Source organism: Coregonus lavaretus (assembly GCF_964263955.1).
Source record: "Coregonus lavaretus genome assembly, chromosome: 3".
NCBI classification, from domain to species: domain Eukaryota; kingdom Metazoa; phylum Chordata; class Actinopteri; order Salmoniformes; family Salmonidae; genus Coregonus; species Coregonus lavaretus.
Window position 1 is genome coordinate 50,304,912 of NC_139990.1, and position 6,659 is coordinate 50,311,570.

Sequence of the window (6,659 nt, forward strand, 5' to 3'; positions counted from 1 at the left end):
CTACATTATTTAGCTTTTTTAGTAAGTGGATGGATTGGTGTAGTATGCTGACTGGCTCTATCTTGGGCCTCAATAGGATAAGCTTGTCCAGGAGGATAGCCTGATGGGACACACTCTAGAGTGTTACACTATGGTATTGTGTTGCTTTAAAAAGTTGCTAGGTAGCCTAGGAACGAACCAATAGCCTGGCAGAGGCAACAGGTTTCTCTGTGGTACCTCTTATCTAAGACGAGGTAGGCCTAAACAGATAGCCCCAACATTAACATTTCCAGTCCAGACGGTTTTACAGGGTGTGAGAGAGTGTGTTGTCATGTGAAAGTATGAACTCTGAACAAAGGGAATCAGAAGTGAAACTTTAATGTCTTTCTTCACCTGTTGAGCACCAAGGATCAAGAAAGTTAGGTTTTCAAAGAAAGAAAAACATTTAAATAATAGTAAAGGTGTACGAGAACTTCAATATATATATGACATCAGTCCTGTCCGTGCAGCTCCAGTGCCCAGTGTGTTTGTGCGTTTTCACCGACCCAGTGAGTCTGCCGTGCGACCACACCTTCTACCGCCCCTGCATCAGCTTTCACCTGCGGTGGAACTCAGCGAAGAGCCAGAGCCGCTGCCCAGAGTGCAGGGGCCCCTTCAGCCTGAAGGATCTCCGGGCTCACCATGTCTTGACCAATATGGCGGATGCGGCCCGAGAGGAGGAGGAGGAGAGCGGCCTTGCAGCGAGGGGACCAAAGGCAACGCAGGGACGCACTGTAGCCGCAGAACTGGTGTGTCTGGAGCACGAAGAGAAGTTCAAGTTGTTCTGTGAGACAGACCAGAGGCTGGTGTGTGTGATCTGCAGGGATGGAGAAAAGCACCGGGGACACACGTTCACACCCGTGAAAGAGGCGGCAAAGATCAGTAAGGTGTGTAGGTCTATGGCCAGCACAGTTTTTTTTAAACCTCATAATTGTACTTATACTGCTGTGTGAACCTCTTAAATGGTAAGAGGTGTTTATTATATAACTTTTCTTGCCTGTAGGTTTCCAAGTCTATATATGTTGAATTTCCTCAATCTGTGTTTCAAGGTTCTACACAACAGTAACTGGATAAAACCTGCAAAGTCTCTTTCTCTCTCTTAATTTCTCTCTTAATCTCTTTTTAATCTCTCTCTTTCAATCTTGCGCTCTCTCGCTTTCTCTCTGTCATAAATATCATCCATAAATCTGTAAACACCGTTAAACCCATGCCATGCATTCTTTCTGTCACAAGGAGTGTTGTGGTATGTGTCTGTTCTAGAGCTCTGTTGGCTCTCTGGCCTGGATTCAATCAGAGGCACATTGCTTTGTAGACAAGCGCATTGCATACCGACAATGCATTCACAGTAAAGCTGCTGATGTCTGCTCAAGCAGAAATTACCTTTAAATGTCAAAGATGGTGCATTGTAGACAACACACCAGAGCCGGGTAAAGGCATAAACTACATAAGCAGTCACTTAGGGTCCCCGGCTGCTAGGGGGCCCCTGACTAGGGATGTTAACGGTTAATCGGTTAGCCACCGAAAATACATTTGACCTGTCATGCTTATCGGTCTATTGATTAATTAGCATAATTTTGTGGAATTAAATTGGTGCGTGTGTATTTTCGTTAGTCCTCATGCATTTTATTTATCACATTTATCCCAGGATACAGAGAGCCTTATACCAAGGAGTGAAACCTGCTTTTGTAAGCCCAGTCATTGCGTAACAAATAACAATTCTAAATGCAATCGCATGTTAAAAACTTGTGGCCATGATTCAAAATGAGCTATTTTTATTTCTCACGATTCAAAAGGAGCTATTTTTATTTCTCAATCTCAACTCGTAAAGAGCGCCTCCCATTCGCCATTTGGATGCATAGGATATAGCCTGCCTACCGTTAACAATCAGCGCGTCACCCACCACTTTGCAATGTGGGCTTGAGGCATTATAATTGTTTGAAACCTGAACGTTTTACTTTACTTCAAATAATGAGGCATATTTTACCTTGCTTCAAAGTAGCCTTGCGAAAATCCATCCCTAGAAACGTGGTGGCAATTATTTTATAAAGGCTTTCTCACGCCATTAACCAGCATTTCTCTCCTGTTCTATTGGTTTTCATATCAACTTTCTTTCGTCGTGCAGAAGCCAAAGCCACAATCCTAGTCATATTAGCAACCCATCACAGTAGTTGCTATTAGATTCCCCCTCTTTCTAAGTTTCTAATGGAGATTTTCATCTCAGTCACATATGGAACTGCTTGCATTAGGTGCGCTGTTTAGAACTGTGTTTTCCGCTAATTGCATTTTGGCAAATGTTTGAAAATGACGTTTAATTAGCTGCTTCATTACAGGAGTTGCATGTTCAACCATAGGCTATTGCCTTTTGACTGTAAGACGATAGGCTTGCTATCGTTGCATGTTTCCATTAAGCTCTTAATGAAAAATGTAGTATCAGAGAGGAAGAGGCGAAGCGAGAGGTTTCACTCTCGCCTAAATCTGTCCAAAATAAGTCCAATGCGTTTCTATGATCGTATTTTGGGCCTAAATTTGACGCCTGCCTTCCCGCCTTGGGACCACTCCCATTGTTAGGGCGGAAACATAAGCATCTCGTCATTATATATAGATCTCTAATAGTATTTTCTGTTTGTCATGTTATTTTCTGGTTGGAAAAAATTTAACCGTTTGTTGACTGGTTAATGAGGGTCAGTTAGTCGGCAGCAAAATTGACAGACATTTTCATCCCTACCCCAAAATTATTATAATTATTATAATTATAATGATTATTATAGTTAAATTTTTTTAGGAACTCAATTGAGATATCAACTTACTGTTGAGAGTTCGAATAGTAGAATACACAAGGTGTAAGTTCGAAATGTGGTTGAGCATCAGCAGTTTGTATCTTGTTTTGTCAGTCATTGACAGTCACTCATTGGTAAGTTAGTCTAGCCAGTTATCTAAACTTGTAGTAATCATGGACAAATACTGACCGGGCACACAGGGCACATGCCCAGGGGTCCTGACATCCAGGGTGCCTCCATTGATTTTGTTAGTCACTCTCACGGCATAAGTCATGGTAAAATGTGTAGAATTGCAGGAAATAAGCTTTAAAGCTGCAAAAATGTATCTCTGCCCCATGGCAAAATGCTATAAAACTGGAACATTTTCTCTACACTCCATGGGAAAGTGTGTAGAATTGCAGGAAATGAACTTCAAAACTTACATTTTTCTCTCCGCCGTCAAGAGGGGGCCACTAAAATCTTTTTCCCGCCTATTGAATCCTGCTCTCTGTGTTGTTAGAATGTTCTGAAGGGAGCTCTTGGGTTCCTGGTGAAGGAGAACCGTGAAATGGGAGGACTGAACCAACAGCATGCCTTTGAGATGATCAAGACCCAGGTGAGGGCGTCTCTCTCTCTCTCACTCACACACACACACACACACACACACAGTCTTGTACAGCTAATCTTGTGGGGACATACAATTCAGTCCCATTCAAAATTATATTTTCCCTAACCCCTAACCCTAACCCATACTCTTACCCTAACCCTAACCTGAACCATAACCCTAACCTTAACCCAAAAACCTAACCTTAACCCTAACCCTAAACCTAACCCTAGCTCATAACCCTAACCCTAAAACTAACCCTAGCTCCTAACCCTAACCCTTAACGTAATTCTAATCCTAATACTAATTCTAACCTTAACCCTAAACCCCCTAGAAATAGCATTTGACCTCGTGGGGACTAACAAAATGTCCCCAGTTGGTCAAATTGTTGTTTGTTTACTATTCTTGTGGGGACTTCTGGTCCTCACAAGAATAGTTAAACACGTCCACACACACACACACACACACACACACACACACACACACACACACACACACACACACACACACACACACACACACACACACCTACACATATCAGTGTACAGAAAACATGCAACACTGCATAGAACATGTAAATGAACAACCAAACAATCAACCACGCTAATAGATTTAATCTTAACCTAAACTAACTGAATTGATCTGGAAACTGGAGGGCTGCTGGGTTCACATCCTCAAGACATTCCCTTACCGTTGTGCCCTTCAGCAAGGCCCTTAACGCTACATCATGCTCTCCATCCAGGGGCGCTGCACTGCAGCTTGACCATGTGCTCGTCTCAACTGTATGTGTGATGTGTGCTGTCTTGGGGGGGTTGAGAACGGAGCAGAAAACACATTTCTGTTGGCTGTAACTAATGGACAATAAAGTTGTATTGTATGTATTATTTTATTGAATCATTAACTAACCTGTGAATTTGACTTTAGTAAAGCTTGAAGAAAATGGTGTGTCCTACAGTCAAACATTTCTCCCCCATCACAGGAGAAGTCTAAAAGCCTGTCGGCTCACATCTCCTCCTGCTTTGAGGAGCTGCACCAGTTCCTGAGGAGGAGGGAGGAGGAGGTGAAGGAGGAGCTGGAGAGGGAGGAGAAGAAAGCTGTGGCGGCCATGCTGAAGAATGATTGTGTGATCGAGAACAGGCTGATGATTGGGAGAGAGATGGAAGTGACTCTGCAGTCTGCTCTGGAGATACCTGAGTCTGACCACTTTCTAGAGGTGGGAGGAGTCTCACAGAGTCTAGTTACAGGTTGTCTTGTAGTCTGTCTTTCATAATAAGTGATTTGATTGGTGTGTGTGTGTTCACAGTGGTGGAGTGAGAAAGGCCTTCCTGTTGTTGAGGGGATGAAGATGAAGGACACAGCAAAACCTGAGTAAGTGCAGAAACATTAAATATACATACATGAACACAATGACATCAGCAAATATATGTATAGGCCCTGTATTGCCTTCTGAGAGATGTGTTGTGTCCTTTAGACCAATATGGCCACCAGTGTCCCCATGATGAAGCATTGCTTTGATAGGAAATGTTTGTTCTAGCCAGTCTATCTCCAATAAGGTGAACTTATTGTGGTGGTTTCAACCCTGTCTGTCTCAGGTACAGGTCAAGGGTTAGAAGTCTGTGTGTGACCCCTTACTCCCTCACTCTCGGCCTCTACGAGACTCACCTGCCCTTCTGCATGTGGAAGGAGATGCTAAAGGTCGTCAAACCAGGTGAGATTGAGGACTGACTGGGGAAACCAGGTGAGAATGAGGACTGACAGGGGAAACCATTTGAGAATGAAGACTGACTAGGGAAACCAGGTGAGGGAGACAACAGGGGAAAGTGTGTGTGTCTAACGCCATCTCTCTCTCTGTCTGTTGAACTCTTCCCCTCAGTTCCTGAGCGCCTCACCCTTAGCAGCAGTGATGATCCCTGTTTAAAGCTATCAGAGGGTGGGGCCAGTGTCAGGCACGCAGACCGGAAGGGCGGCTTCGGTTTCAAGTACTACCGTGACTACGCCGTCGCCACCAACACCGTCGTCTCCACAGAGACCGTCCAGACAGGGCAGCACTACTGGGAAGTGGAGGTGGGGGGGAAGCTGGACTAGGGGGTGGGGCTGAAGGTGAAGGAAGATTCTGGCAAAGAGCCTGTCCTGTCTCCAGAGAGGGAGATAATGTTGCACCTGAAGCCTGAGAAGGGCCTGGTGTTCAGCCATGATGGTGTGGAGACGCCCCTGATGGCTGCTGGTGCTGACCCAGGTACTCAGGCTGAGGCCCAGTCCTGGCCTCGTAGGGTGGGGCTGTACCTAGACTGTGACAGGGAGAGGGTGTCCTTCTATGATGCAGACAGCATGGCTCTCCTCCACTCCTCATGGTGCAGCTTCATCTCCCCGTGTTCCTTATGCCTCTGCCCCGGGCCGTACATGGAGGGCCGCAACACTAACCCACTGACTGTCTGTTGGTACTGACCCAGTGGGCAAAACTGCTTTCCATGACGTCATTATGATAGATTTTCTGACGTCATGGTCAGGTTTTGTTCACGTCTTTTTAGTAACCAGAAAAGGATGTATAAAATAGTACTTATTTTCCATGATGACTTGTTGGTAGACCAATTGGTAGTTATATAGTATAGTTATATGGCATGTTCTAAACAATTGTTTTGTTGTTGTTGTAATTTAGATAGAAGTCACATGCCAAATTTTGCTTGCTGGGGACCTGGCCCTGTTGAGTATTTCAGGAACTATTTACTAGCTAGAATAATCAAATTATCCATTTTGAGTTCATCATTTTCTAAAAATCTATTTTTTATTTATTTAAGGTTTATTGTTGACGTTAGGGGCATATTCTGTTAATAACTGATTTGTGGTGTCCTTTTTAAGTAATCTTACCATGTATTTGTTGGGGATGGCAGGGTTATGCTTTGTGGACAATCAGTGCCGGTGCTATGGGGTGGCAAAGCTGGGCATGGCCCCTCCAGATAGAATTTGTGCCCCCCCAAGTTTTGTTTCCCCATAAAAATAAAAATATCTGTTGCCTTGAGCATGTCACTCAACCCTAATTGCTCCCAGGGCGCTTTACAATGGCGACCCTGGCTGTGACCCCACTCCCTGCGGGTGTCTCAGAGGGAGTTGTGATATGCAATAAAACACATTTTCATTATACGCTTGTGTGTAACATGATAAATATAAGCACCCCCCAAATTATTATTATGATTATTATTATTAATTACCTTGCCCGGTTTTGCCAATGTAGCATGTCCAGGCCTGCCAGTAGTGCACACTGGGTCCAAGGCTATTATACCTTG

At 44.2% G+C, this 6,659-nt stretch overlaps 1 pseudogene across 1 annotated transcript; it reads left to right on the plus strand.

Moving 5' to 3' along the window:
• The first annotated feature begins 464 nt into the window (after positions 1 to 464).
• Positions 465 to 5,823, plus strand: LOC311125547 (nuclear factor 7, brain-like; annotated as a pseudogene). Its single transcript has 6 exons — positions 465 to 905; positions 3,295 to 3,390; positions 4,358 to 4,591; positions 4,682 to 4,746; positions 4,971 to 5,086; positions 5,252 to 5,823. The product of its transcript is annotated as a nuclear factor 7, brain-like (transcript).
• Positions 5,824 to 6,659: the final 836 nt, after the last annotated feature.